This window comes from Parasteatoda tepidariorum, chromosome 8 (assembly GCF_982258835.1).
Source record: "Parasteatoda tepidariorum strain Cologne lab strain chromosome 8, Ptep-v5.0, whole genome shotgun sequence".
Taxonomy (NCBI): domain Eukaryota; kingdom Metazoa; phylum Arthropoda; class Arachnida; order Araneae; family Theridiidae; genus Parasteatoda; species Parasteatoda tepidariorum.
The window spans coordinates 7,107,224-7,122,584 of NC_141762.1; the positions used below are offsets into that span (position 1 = coordinate 7,107,224).

Sequence of the window (15,361 nt, forward strand, 5' to 3'; positions counted from 1 at the left end):
TGTAATTTTAATTATCACATTTCAAGGTAAAATAAATTATTATAAGACTTTTTAAATTGCTTACGCATTTTTATTAACTTCAAAAAATTATTTGTCAGTTCTAAAATCCAGATAATTCTTCACGTCAAGAATATATGCACAGTTTAAAATCTTTGCATTGCTTCAAGTGTAAGGCCCTTTAACTATGGCTTTTTTTTTTTCTTCTTGGCGGCAGAGCCTCGAATAACAGCTTTAAGTAAATCGCAATAGTAGGGATTCTACTCATTTTTAGCTGGTTATAAACATACGATTTTCGTATCTTCAATTCCTGGATCTTGACGGTGACTTGGAAAGTTGTAGTCATGGCCAAACTTGTAAACGGCCATGACGTACTCGTTCTAACGAACTTTTTTCTGTATAAGTTAAAAACTTAGGTAAGAAGGGAAAACATTTGATAAAAGAGAAAAACCGTTAGAAAACTCTATCGGTGTCCCAAATGTTCACTCAATGGCTACTTTTGAGAGTGAGGGAGAAGCGAATTGTTCTGCCCGACACCGATCCTACCTTTATATTAAAAGCGTCACCCCGTGGAGGGGGGAGTGTAGAATAAAATTAAAATAAAAAAAAAATCGCAATCTAGCCAGCTGAGGCGTGTGCGAGGAGGGGAGGTGCTTGAACTCGTCTGGATGACAACAAAAGGATGCGGAACGGGCATCCCCATCCACGTGCCGGGGAGTGACATCACAAAGAGGTAGCCTAATTACCTCCCCCCTCCTTTCTCTTGAAAATAGAAGAATTCAATTCTCTCTGCCTGGTGAAGAGAGTACAGTCATAGTTAAGAGAAAAGATGAGGGATTCATTCAATGGGATCCTACCTGGAAAAGAAATACTCATTAACAAAAAATAATCATTTAGAAAGAAATTCGATAATTTCTTACACTTATGAACAAGATTTTTCAGGGCTCTTTCGCTGAGGAAAATAAAAAATAAAAGCCGCAGTTTGAGTGCTTGCACTTCAGCAAAGCTATAATTTTGAACTGTATGTACCATCTAGCTGTAAAGGATTATCTCTGGGCTTTAGAACGGTCAAATAAATAAAATATTTCGCTATTAAGGTTGTTTTTCGAAGGCGTCATCGTAATATGAAATTATGCTTTTTTGCGAATAATATGCTATTTTTAAAACTGCTGTGAGTTTGCAACGCTTACTCCAGACTGTTAGGTCAAGTTTAACTTATCTAAAGTAGAAAAAGCATCTTTTCATGCGACTAAAGAGAGTTCAAAAACGACCTTAAGTCTGCTTCTCAAAACTATTTCATCAAAAATGCTCCTTACCATAATGGCAAAGCTATAGTTTCAAACTATATATTTCATGTTTCCGTTAAGTATTATCTGATTTTAAAAACAGAATTTAAATATTTAAAAAAATTGTTGGAACTCTCTCATAAAAATTACCCTTCATATGCCCTTTATATTTCTTCATAAAATTAAAACTATCTAAATCAAATAATAATTCTAAATTTTTGCAAACTTTCTTGACTATGTAACATCTGTTCCAATGTTTAAAGAAAACTGTAGCTTTTCCTCCCCTTTGAGCTATTTTTAGAATAAGCAATTGAGAGCGCTATCTAAAGACAAATAAAACATAACCTAACAGTCACGAACAACTGTTATAAACTCGTAACAGCTATAAAAAAAAAACATCATATTGTTCACTAAAGAGAGTTATTTTGTGTTACAACATTGAGGCATAGCCTGAAGTTGGAAAACGTGATATTATTGAAAAATTGATTTATTTGGTAAATTTCTTTCATACGAAAAAACGTTTTTTCTTGCGAATACTATAGTATATTTATAATTGTTGTGAAATTGTAACCGTTGATCTTGACGGATAGCTTAGTTTCAGTCGATATTAAAACTACGCTCTCTGTGCTAATCAGGAAAATAAAAAGCAGTCACAGCTTTATGAAAATAAAGGTACTTTCGGTCTGATTTTCTAATATTTGAAAAGTTGCGGTAACGCTGTATTGCCTAGGCCTTTAAAAATTCGCAAAAAAATAATTGTTCAATTCGTTGTAATACATTTTCATTTTAATTTTTCATTCTTGTAGATAAGAAAAAAATTTCTAGATTGGTGATTTTTTATGAAAAATAATAATTTTTTAAATATATTTAACAAGTTCGTGAGTTCTAAAACCTAGTAATTCTTCACAACAAGATATTAGTATGCATAATTTAAAATGATGACTTTCCTCTAAGAATTTAAGACATGTAAACTATGGCTTTATTTGTTCTCATGGGAAAACGAGTTGAGGTGAACCCACCTGGTAGAGGAATATTTTTCATCAATTATTTTTTAGGTTAAACTTTTACTTTTTATTTCCTTATGTTTTTTATGCAAGAATTAACAAACTTTTGATGATAAGACTATCATTGGATAACAATTTGGTGGATTCAATTATTCAATCATTTGATTTCTGACGTTTCAAAAAAAGGTCAGAAATGAAATAATCGTTTTATTAGATAAAAAGAAATGGTGCTAGACAACTTTCGGAACTTCTAAAAAAATTTTATGAAAGATTTTGATCCATAAAATTGTGAGTTTTACAATTTTGGAAGAGTAATTTAATGTTGTTTCAATTATCTGTTTTAAGATTTTTTGAAATTTAATTTTGTTAATAAACAATAAACAGATTTAGATGGTGCCGAAAAAGTTCTCCTTGCGTAAATCATACAAAACGCAAGAATTATAGATATATCTGAAAAGCAGGCGAGTGTATAAAAATGGGATACTTGCAAGTGACGTAGTTTGGGTATCTTGAGCCCGATTGGTGGTTGAAACGTGGCAATTACTTACGTTAGCAACTGCTCTTTCCATTCCACTTCGAGTAAGCCAATCCCATCAATTATCAATTCCCTTAAGTGACACATTCTAAATTCTTCCACAAAGATTCCTTCTCAAAGATTTACATTCTTTCACTATACATTTACACAGAGACTTAACACAAAGACAGGCAAGAAGCCATGCGGAACATAAACAAACTAATTACGTATCGAAGTTTCCAGGTACTCAAAACAAAAATATATCGCAGTTACAATAAAATACATAAACAAATAATAAATCTAAGTTAAGTAAAAGACGTAGAAGCGAATTCTATATCTACTAATTCGATGCGCGATAAAGCTAATAAGCATTGTAACTTATGCAAAAATAAACTTAGCTCAACTTCAAAACGTCATTTTGCTGAAAAAGATCAGTTGGAGCTGACGTCATTGGTCACATGTGTGGGTATGGGAGGTCTTCTTCAAGTGCAAGTACCCAATTAAACTACCTTTCAAAGAATATTGAATGAAGAGCATGTCAAAGTTATAATTTTAATAGAAAAAGACTATGGGGAATTCTGATTGGATTACAGAACAGTATTTTAATATGTTTCTAGTGATACTACCGAATAAATTCAATGTTTTTCTCCTGTTTTTTCGTGAAAATAAAATAAAGATGGATGAAGATTATTTACGCAATTAGTGAAGTGTGATTTAGTTGGTGTGATATAAACTACCGTCACTTTTCAAACTAGGAAAACGCTATACCATTCATCGCAAATTCTCTTTCACCTGCAATTTAAAGTATCAAAAAAAAAGTGAGCTTAGTTAAGGTTGTTTCTCAAAAGCTCTGTCGCAATATGAAATTATGCTTTTATAACGAATAATTATGCTTATTTTTATAACTTCTGTGAGTTTGCAGCTGTTACTTATGATTGTTAGGTCAACTTTAGCCTATCTGAAGTCAGCGCTGTCTACGCTCATTTTGAAAATAGCGCAAAACGTCAACATGGATAAGTCTCAGTTTTGTGAAAGTGAAAAGCGTTTGTGATTTAATTTTTTAAAATCGAAAAACTTACTCCAATGCTGCATTACCTGGGCTCATAAAAATGTGCAAAAACTCAGAATACGTCAGTGATTTTGATAATTTTATTCTAGGTGGAAAAATATCGCCAACTTGGCGATTTTTAAAAAAAGTTTAATAACTTTTTAAATATTTAATTTATTCTTCTGTTCCAAAGTCCAGCTAATTCTTCGCGGCAAATTATAAATATATAGCTTGAAATCATCGTAATTCTCCGAGAATAAGGCACTTAAACTTTAGCTTTTTTATTATCCTTAGTAACAGAGCTTCGAAACACAGCTTTAAATCTAGAAAAAAATCATGAAGTTTCAAATTTTGAAGATACGTTTTCCAAATATCAAAATGCAAACAAATTATGGTAAGATTACTTAAAGTTACGCTGAGGGGAAATTCTCTTCCCATAATTAATTTGCATTTTAATGTTTTGAAAATATTTTTTCAACATTTGAAAGTTCATGATTTTTACTAAGTTTCACTAAACTTACTTTCTTTTAAGTTTTGATAAACGAATAGAGAGAGAGAACAGAATTCACGATGAAAAATTTCAGTCGAGGTGTCTCAATACATCTTCTCAATTGATGATTATTTTAGAGAATGGATGTAAATCTATCATATAAATTCATATCATGGATCATACCAATCTTTTTTATGAATTTCCCCTATGACTATACTTTTTTTTTTACATAGACCTTTTTATCTATAGTACCTATTGTTTCCGGGTAACTTTTTTTTGTCTACATTCTTTATCGGTGATGTCGCCAATTCCAGGTTTTCCGATGTATTTTTCATAGAGCTGAGTTACACAAAAAAACAGATTCGCATAGTTTAAATTTTATTTAAGAACTAGACCGACTGTGCTCAAATTTTGCATGTTGTCATTTAAAATTACATTCGTTAAAATGATGTCAAAGTTTGTATACGTTACAATTTAGAATTTTTCAACTATTATTAAATAAAATAATAAAATATTTACTAAAAGTTACACCCATATGACTTGTAAAAAGTGCAACTCCAGCAAGGCTAGTCCTCATCATCTACTTGATTGCCTGGATTTCACCATGGAAGTTCTTGAGAGACCTCTCCTTTTCCTCGATTTTTTGAACACTCACGGCCTCGTTGATCTGGTATAGCTCCGCTATCCCAGCTGGGATTGGAAACAACAGCAACACACGCATAGGACTGGAGAACTTAATTTACATCCATGTATAAATGATTTTTGAAAAAAATTTGCTTATTTAAACATGAGAAATTATTAAGAAATTTTTTTTTCATACTTACCTGCCCGTTTGTTATACGTATTTGTTCTCTTAACCTTCAACTTTTAATGTCTTTCTCGGCAGATAATATTTAAGAAATGCAAGAGAATCATCAAAAGTGCTTAAGGTTTCTTCATTTCCTCTAAAAAATAAAATACAGTGCGGAAAAAAACTAAACACTCTGAATAATTTTCAACTATCATTAATTCTCGATCTCTGAACAATTATGATCATTAGATTAGATCTTTACTAGCTAGGGCTCAATTCTTAATATTTAGAGGGGGTGACCTTAAATTATTCTCATCAATTAGCGTAGATGATATTTTAAATTACGAAATCAGACAAAAAACATCCTTTCTCTGAAAATACATACCTTTTTTTTTCCTACGAATTCATGTTCCTGACCCCCCAAAATGAACGAAGTAGCCTCAATATGGTCCCATTATTTTGGTCAGGTGAGTGGTCCGAAGTTTGTGGCCCTTAATGTGAATTCTACATTAAGCATACTTCACCATATTTCGGGAGTTTCTTAAGTGAATAGGGAAAAAAAATTTTACACTTATAAAATTCGTTTATCTGAAGATAATTCCAAGCGCAAGAATATATTTCGATTTTTTTTCTTTTTTTTTACTTAGTAATAGTTGCAAAAAATTTTAATTTAAGGTATAAAATTTTCTGACATCATTTTAAAGAATGTAATATTATCAAGCAAAATGCAAAGTTTGAAGAAAATAAGCCGAATAATGCCTGTAGAAATCGAATTTTAAATAAACAACTTCTTTAAAATTTGACTTCTTAGGACTATTCGACCGATTTCCTTCAAAGTTTGGTACTGTGCATTACAAAATTAAAATGATATAAAAATTTATATAGGTAATAGTTCAAAATATTTTTCACCTATTATTAAGTAAAATAATAAAAAATAAAAAAATATTTTTTGCGTGTAATTATCCTGAACTAATTAACGAATTAAATGAACGAATTTTATAATTGTGCAGAAAATTTTTTCGATTCGCTTAAAAGATGTTCGAGATATGGCAATAAAATATGTTCCCTTCCATTGGATTAGCATCAATATTTCGTGAGTAAACAGTGCGCAAAATAACAAATAGAACACCCTGAATAACTTTTGATCTAATGTTCGGATTTTAACCTACTGAAACTGAATCTTAATGGTTCACGGAACTAATTTTTAGTATGTTAATTAATTAGAGCTAATGATATTAAAGTTCATATTTATGCACCAAAAAATACTTTCTGAATGAAAGATGGATTCTGATTCTTGACCTTCTAAACATGAGGGGTTGCCGCAATGTGGAAAATACAGTGCCATTGGGACTCCCTAATGTTAATTTTACTTTTTATTGAACTTTTGATGAAAATCGAAAAACTTTTGCGCACAATTGTGAAATTCGTTTATCCAAATATAATTCCAATCAAAAAAAATTATACATAATTATTTATCATTTTTAAATATTTTATTTAATAATCAACGGAAAACTTTTAAATGCGAGGTATATAATTTTTTTTATCTCATTTTAAAGAAAATAATTTTTAATATTAAATTATAAAATTTGTATGAAATCAGTCGAATAATTCTCGAAAAATCAAGCTTTAAATAAACGACTTTTTGAAATTTGATAACTCAGAAACAAATCGATCGATTTTGCTCACATTTTGCATCCAACCACTTAACATTAACACTATTAAAAATGACATAAAAAATTTTATGATGCAAATGATGTAAAAATGATGATGTATACCTTATAATTATCATTTTTTTCGCACCAGTAATGAATGAGAATTAGAAGAAGAATAAATAATGATTAGAGACTTTCTTCATAATATTATCTTCAGATAAACGAATTCCATAATTCTAAGCAAAAAAAATTTTTTACTTTGTGAAAAATCTCCTGAAATATGGCGAAATACGAAAAAAGCCTGTTATACATTCATATTAGATGGTGCCAAAGCTTCTTTGGGAAAGAAGAAAAAAGAAAACCTTGCTGTCTTTGAATATTATTGAATATCAGACTTTACTGTTATTAAAATGGTTTTTCGAGGAGGAAAATAAGAAAGAGCTACTTAAGTAACTTACATTCGAAGCAAGAAATAATTTTAAATTACCTAGATAATCTTGCCATGACGAATTAGCTGGGCTTCAGAACGGACCAATAACTTAAATATTTTCGGAGCTATTAAACCTTTTTTAAAAACAATTGCCATTTTGGCGAAATTTTGCCCCCTAGAGAAAAATTATCAAAATCACTGCTTTATTCTCAACTTATGCCAATTTTTATGAGCCCAAATAATGCAGCAATAGAGTAAGTTTTTAAATATTAAAAAATTAGACAGCAAGCGCTCTTTATTTTCACAAAACTGTGGCTTTTCTCCATATTAATATTTTGCACAATTTTCAGAAAAACTATAGACAGACTAGCTTTAGATAGGCTAAACTTGACCTAACAATCATGAATAACTGTTACAAACTCACAGCAGTTATAAAAAATAACATGTTATTTGCAAAAAATCATCATTTCACATAAAGATAGAGCTTTTTCATTGTGTCCCGCGAAAAGATTTGCACCCATCATATTCAAAAAATTTGCTTCCTTTTTAAACTAACGCTAAAAATAGTAAATCGCCACAAATTGATTTTTTTTTTCATTATTCCATTACATTTTCTATTACACCACTATTTGATAAAAAAAAAGGCAAAAAAGTAGCACTTCTACACTACTAAACACGAAAAAGAAGTAGTCATATGAAACAGGGCTCGAAAAACAGCCCGTCCGCCCGTCCTCGGCGGTCAAAAATTTCCCGCGGACAACGAATTTCTCGAATCCGACGTCTGCGCGGACGGCCATTTTCCCGTTAATTTTCGTGATACATTTTCAATTCTTGTTATTAGAATTGATGTTTTCTCTGTCTGGGAGTACTGCAGTGTTTGAAAGGGGATTTTCAGCAATGAACTTACAGAAAAAAACCCACATTACTTACTGGTCTCAAACAAGAAGCGTTAAACGTAATTATGAACATCTACTTAAATGGAAAAACCCCTTCCGATTTCTGTGCAGAAACCTCTGTAAATCATTGGCTTGATTGTGGAACTGGCAAACGTCATATTTGATTCATTTAAAAAACGCAGTACCCTCGGATAAATTGACATTCCAGATAACTTGACCTTAGTCATTTAAATTATTTCATAAAAGAAATACTAGGTTACTATTATTAGCCTAGTATTTCGTTTATTACTGCATAATGTAATCCAAGTAACTACTAATTCATTGTGTAAATTTACATAAATGTTTGTAATAAATAATAGAAAATTATAATAAATGTTTGTAATAAATAAGAGAAAATTATATTTTTATTTATTTAGAAGCTACGGGTTAGTTTCAAAGGAGGACGGGTACATTGTTGGGCAAGCCGTCCTCGCGGACGGGTAAAATTTCTGAGTTTTTTCGAGCCCTGATATGAAATGATGCTTTTTCGCCCAATACTATACTATTTTTATAACTTCTGTGAGTTTGCAACTGTTAGATCAAGTTAAACCTATCTAAAACCATCGCGTCTAAACCATCTAAAACCTATCTAAATCTATGCTTATTATTAAAATGGCATCAATATGGAGAAAAGCCACCCTTTTTCCAGTACCTTCTTAACATATACCTTCACCAGAGCTTTTTTCTTTTCTAGTAACCTTTTTTACCATTCCCTTTTATTCCGTAGGTGGAGAAAAGAAAACCGAGAAAAAAGAACACTGGAAAAAAAGAGCACCGGCAAAAAGAGTGTCGTTAGAGATGATATGAATTTTACAAACGATTAATTCGTGACGTTGAGCCAGAATTTATAGCAATTATATATTGATACGAATATAGTTAAAAAAATTTTAAATATTTTCATTAATTCATAAAAATTACCTTTAGTTTATGGAAATCCCCACTTCATATTATCGAACAAAATTAATTAGACTTAAGCAGTTCCAAAAGTGCTCTAAATTTCGAAAATTACATTTATTGCACAGCGTTATAATAAAATGCAAGTAATACTTTTTTAGCTAGCTATTTTTTAAAAATCAGTGTTAAGATAAAATACTTCATCCCATTTGTTAATATATGTAACTTATCTAAAGCTTAGCTTAGCTTGTAATGGATACATTATTTATATTATTAGTACTATACATTATATATATATATATATATATATATATATATATATATATATATATATATATATATATATATATATATATATATATATATATATATATATATATATATATATATATATATATATATATATATATACGAAGAAAGTTAAGAAAAACAATAAGTTTCATTTAGTGCGCTTAAGCTGCAAGTAAACAGAACTCATTAGATAAGTTCAAAATGTAGAAAAAACAAAGAAAAATTAAAGACATGTGAAAAAAAAAGGGGGGGGGAATAATAAGCAAAAAATAACAAACAACAGTTTAAAAAAAAAGGATGAAATTTTACTTAAAAAAACCGGGAAAAAAATAGATATAATCTTTTCATCAGCCCGCATGATTATATCCGCTAAACAGAGTGCTTTCTGATATTGTATCAATAAAGCCAAAGCTAAATATATTAATACAATAGTGTGAGGAGCACTCAAAAAAAAAATTTTTTTTACAAAAATTACAACAAATAAAATAGGACACAAAAAGTAAATATAAGTAAAAATAACATGCAAAAACAGAAAATAAAAGAAAAGAAAAAGAAAAAACAGTACAAAAAGTGGACTATAAAGCGAGTAGCGAAATCAGATCTACGTACATGGACCGGAAATTTTTCAAGAATGAATTAAAAATGTTTTCGCAGAAAGATTGCCAGATTACAAAATATGAAAACAAAAGCACAAATTGAGTGTAACTAGAGGGTTTCAAAGTGTCGTTCTTACTGCACTGCTGAAGTGATTTGTAATTCTGTGCATTGATTTGTTAGTTACCAAGGATGGGCCCGAAATGGATGTGCGCAAGGTAATATTATACTGGATAATTTTAAAAATTGAGCATAAATAGTTTTAGAAAATAGATGTTTATTTAAGAAAAAATATAAAATAGAAAACAGAAACATTAATTGCCTGTTTTGCAAACAATTTTTGCCACGGATTTGCACGAAATGGATTAGCATAATGAAAAAATTATATGAATTATCAAAGATAAAAATTTTTAATAGATAATTTTAACACGGATTTGCCCGAAATGGATTTGCACATGAAAAAATTGTATAAATTAATAAAGAAATTTTTAGCAAGCAATTTTACCCACGGATTTGTCCGAAATGGATTTGCACATGGAAAAATTGTATAGATTAACAAAGGAAATTATTCAGTAAAGGAATTTTTTAGTAAATAATTTTAACCACGGATTTGCTCGAAATGGATTTGCACATGGAAAAATTATACAAATTAACAAAGAAATTATTTAGCAAATAATTTTGGCAATGGACTTATCCGAAATGGGAAAATTATATAAATTAGCAAAAAAAAATGTTTAGTAAATATATCCACAAAAATATACGATTAATTCAATGATTTTGTATAAAATTTTATTACTTTAGTTGGGTATCCATTGTTTTTCATCAATTTTAATCGTGTGGGCTGATGAAAAGATTATATCTTTTTTTTCCCGGTTTTTTTAAATAAAATTTCATCCTTTTTTTTTTAAACTGTTGTTTGTTATTTTTTTACTCATTATTTCCCCACCTTTTTTCATATGTCTTTAATTTTTCTTTGTTTTTTCTCCATTTTGAACTTATATATATATATATATATATTATATATAGTATTTACAGTTGAAAATAAATTAAACATTAAGAGAGAAAAGAGTCCTCCCGTCAACTTTCCATTTTAATTCTTTTTTGAATTATCTAATTAAGTTCCAATAATTATTTAATTACCATAAACTTAAGTTCAGCCCGAAAATGATCAGCCGTTAAATTAATGTAATAGTTAATCAGATGTTTTTAGTTTTAGTTAAGAACTTTTAATAGTTTTTATGGATACATAGCATGTGCAATACTGAATGTTATTACCCCCCTCCCCTCTTTAAAGGAAGAAAACCGCAATTAAATCTAATTAAATATTTATTCGCAGAGATTAAATATATTTTTAAAAATTAAGATTAAATAACGATTAATTTAAAATTTACGGAAAGATTTTTCCCCACTGCCTACAATTTAAAAAAAAAATAATAGTACTCTTACGCAGTTCTAAATGTGTTCCATATTTCAATAATTACTCTAATTGTATTGTGACACAATTAATACTTTTTCATCTGGTAGCTTTTTTAAAAAAAATTGTGTTAAGTTTTAACCTTTAATTAAAACTTTTCATTATTGTTAACAATTTCAATACATCTAATGATTAAGACCCAGAGTTATTATTGTTTGAATTTATGCATTATTTATGACAATACTATTATATATATCTGCATTAAAAAAATTCAGAAAGTATTAAAAGCTCCTTTTTTTTAACTGTAAATTATATTAATTACCTTTAAGAAATCTAATTACGTTCGATAACTACTAAATGACATTAAATTCAGATTCAACTACCTGGAAAGAATCGGCATTTAAATTTAAATAATAATTAATAAAGATATTTTTTTCTGATGCCTGTTTTTTTTTTTCCGAAACTTTTTTCTGGTATTTTTTTCAAGTGCATTTTTTTCTTTAATCCATGATGCAGAAACAGCAGATTTCCTTACAGATTATCCCTGTTGAGGTACTTTTTATACCGGGACCCTATTTTACTTGTACCTTTTTATTAGCGGTATTATTTTACTGATACCACTAAAAGTATATCAACTACTAAACCCTAGTAACTTTTTTATGTGTAATTCATGATGCAGAGGGGACCTCGCATGAAGTTTCCTTATAGATTTTCCCTGTTAAGGTACCTTTTATAGCGAGACCCTTGTTAATTGGCACTGAGTTATTGGTGGTATTATTTTACTGTTACCTCTATAGCCATATAAACTACTAAACCCTACTAACCAAAAACGATGCATCATTTCGAAGAAACAGAATTAAAAACACATTTTCTTACTTTAAAAAAATGAAATGCTGAGGAAAAAAATTTAAAAATTGTTTATATTTCAGTGAAACTAAACGTTTACGCTCAGTTTAATAATCATTCTTCCAAGTGCATCTCAATAAACAATAAAAAGAAGAAGAAAAAAACATTTCTTAGAAAAGCTTTTATTCTTTCTCCGCTCCCAACAATTCAGCAGGGAAGTGTATTTCCATCAAGGTGACCTCTAAAGCCAAAATTTCAATGTCAGGGGGTTGAAAGAATGAATGAGGGGACAGCAGCAGGTGCGTCTTCAAATTGTAGAAGGTGTGGTGAATATAGCTTTCAAAAGAAACTCCACAGGTGTGAATTAAGTATAAAATTCTTTTGTCTTGACCAGTTCTTTGTTTACTTTCATGAGCAATAAATACCAGGTTCGTGCTTTACCGGATTTCATTTTTTCTAAGAAAAAAGTATTATCTGAAAAGTGTGAATTTAAAAAAAAAAAAAAAAAAAAAAAAAAAAAAAACATTGCATAGTGCTGAAGTATTTTTCAAAAATATGCAGCTTTAAATATTTTCTTTCGTTTGACGCAAGAATTTTTGCTGCTGGTTTTATTCTAAAATAATATATATACTTTATTTCCAGATTGCTGTAAAAACAACTTAATTTATTAAAATTTAATCTGAACATAATTAAACAACACTTCTACTTTTAAACTATTACAATCAATTATATAAACATAAGTTGCTTTTTTTAAAATATGGGGGGAGTGATGTCTTAATGATGTTACACATTTTTTCTCTTCCCCCCCCCCCTGCTATCACAAGTCCCACTTTTTTACATCAACATATTATCAGCAGTTTAAAAAATTATGTACTAAATTATAGATCACAATTTAAAATTTATTTTAAAACTTCTAGTATGTTTGTAAATGACATTTATGAGCCTAAAATGACTGCATGTGTACTTATTTTGTTTGAAGTTATATTAAAGCTTACAAAATAAATAAATAACAATAAACATCACTCTGTTTCTACTCGTAGTTGACCTCAATAATATAATGGGTGTGACCATAATATTCATGCGTAGCTAAATCATGTAATAGTTCTGAGTCTGTAAGATTTCGTGCGCAATCTTTTCAAGTTAAAAATAACATGGGCAGTAATTATTTTTCTTATTTCAAGTGTCTCTCTCTAACTATTAGGATTATATTTGCATCTTATCCCATGAAAATCTCAATCAAATTTTACTTAAGGATGTTCTTTGTGAGAATTTTTTTAAATTTATAACCATCGTTGAACAGGCGACAAAATTTTTTGGGTTTACGACTACTAATGGTTAATTCCGTAGCCTTGTAATTTTGAACCCAATCCAGAAAACAAGGGAACTCCTGGAATGAGTATTGGGAGAAATTTGCCTTCGAGGAGGACTTTTTGATAGAACTGACCCAATTTTGCGTTACAAGGGGAGGAGAACCACAAAAACCTACCACGGTTAGCCTGTCGACAAGGAGACTCTACCCCATGATCCGTATATCAATGAGGATATTTTACGTCAGCACTGTAGGCGGTGCAAGCCGGATGCAAAATTCGCATCGACCAGTCATCGCTGGGATTCGAACACGGCTCATCTCATTGGAATTCGAACGCACAATACGTTGAGCCATCGTTGCTCCCTTTGTGGGAATTGCCCATAATGCAATAATGAGCAAAATTAAATTCATAATAAATGAACGCTTCATACTTTATAACTTTTGAGAAGCCTATAAGAGACATGCTTTATATATGTAATTTATCCATTCTAGACTTAATAATTAATTTTATTTTTTATTATTTTATAGCAAATGTTCAGATTAAAAAAAATCAATTATTGACTGGGGGTCAAGGAGGTTGGTTAAAGCTTAGTAGTATGCAAGAGTTTTACTACCCCAGCATCTTACCAAGGAGGTGAGCATGGAGACTAAGACTACAACTAAAAACACGCAAACTTATTCTGAAATATGATTATATTTGTATTATGAAATTAAATTTCTAAACAGGTAAATATGTGGCACGTGCAAAATATTTCGCGAAGAATAAAATAGGATCATCAAACCAATTTAATAATCAAGTTTGAGATTATTACAGTTTAAATATTTTTCCTAATTTAGGAATATTTAATAATTAATAACTACTTTTTTCGAACTACTTTTTTTTTACTTTTCTCAGAATTGCTTCCAGTAAACTACATAAAAAGGAATTTGACATATGATTCTTTTTTCGTACGTTCTTTGGTTTTACCCCTTGTAGTAATTCACTCCTCTTCTTTGGGACGTATAATCAAGGAGTTTACCCCAAATACTTTTACACGTCATAATTAAAACTCCGAAATTTCAAGACCAACGGCATGATGTTGCCTGTGTGTTCGCCACTGCGCACTGGCCGCCTTTGTTTCCCAGGCAAGCATGTACCCATTGATTAACAACCGAATACAGAACCTAAGTCGTTCGTAATGGCAGCTGATTGTTTGGGCCATTGTGTCTCTTATGTTTAGGACACTTATGATTCTACCAGAATCCTAAACATTTTTTCTTTTCCTATTTTTGGAGAAATCAATCATTTTCTGGTGGGAGGAGAAATTTCGCTGAACTTGCTCTTTCTATCATTAGGTTGCTATGGCAACAAGACTCTTGCCTTACCTCAATGATCCATAGAATTTTTTGCTGATGTTGAAGGTGATACCCCAAGCCTTCTTTTTATTTGACCATTCAGACCATCCAGATGGAATTTTTTATCGTTCTGTCCCTTAACCCCCAGGCGTGCCCCTCTTCGCTAACTTGATTTCTAATGGACCACTAAACAATGCTGAATAGTTTTATATAACATTTTTTAACCACATGGACATGGTTTTGATGATGGTACATTTTGAATACATTTGTTTAAGCGGCTGTTACGTTCATAGTTGTATCTTTTGTTTCACCTAGTCACTTTCGTCTCGTAGTTTCCCCTTAAGTATTCTGTATCAATTTTAAAAAAAGCATACATTAGGTAAACTTATTCGGCTGTTAGTTTTTGTTTTAATATCGTTCACAATTATTCTTAAATATTTAAACTGATCGACATTTTCAAAAACATTTTTTTTTTTCAGTGGCTCTGAGTCTGGCATTTTACTTGAGACTGCCAAGAATTTAGAATTAAGCT

At 30.1% G+C, this 15,361-nt stretch overlaps 1 long non-coding RNA gene across 2 annotated transcripts; it reads left to right on the forward strand.

Moving 5' to 3' along the window:
• Positions 1-12,348: 12,348 nt before the first annotated feature.
• On the forward strand, positions 12,349-14,147 carry LOC147805254 (uncharacterized). 2 transcript variants are annotated; one of them, XR_015428532.1, is made up of 2 exons: positions 12,349-12,613; positions 14,023-14,147. It is a non-coding gene; the product is annotated as an uncharacterized LOC147805254 (long non-coding RNA). The 2 variants fall into 2 exon arrangements; XR_015428531.1 differs by having other exon boundaries at positions 12,350-12,542; positions 14,023-14,141.
• The last annotated feature ends 1,214 nt before the right edge of the window (positions 14,148-15,361 follow it).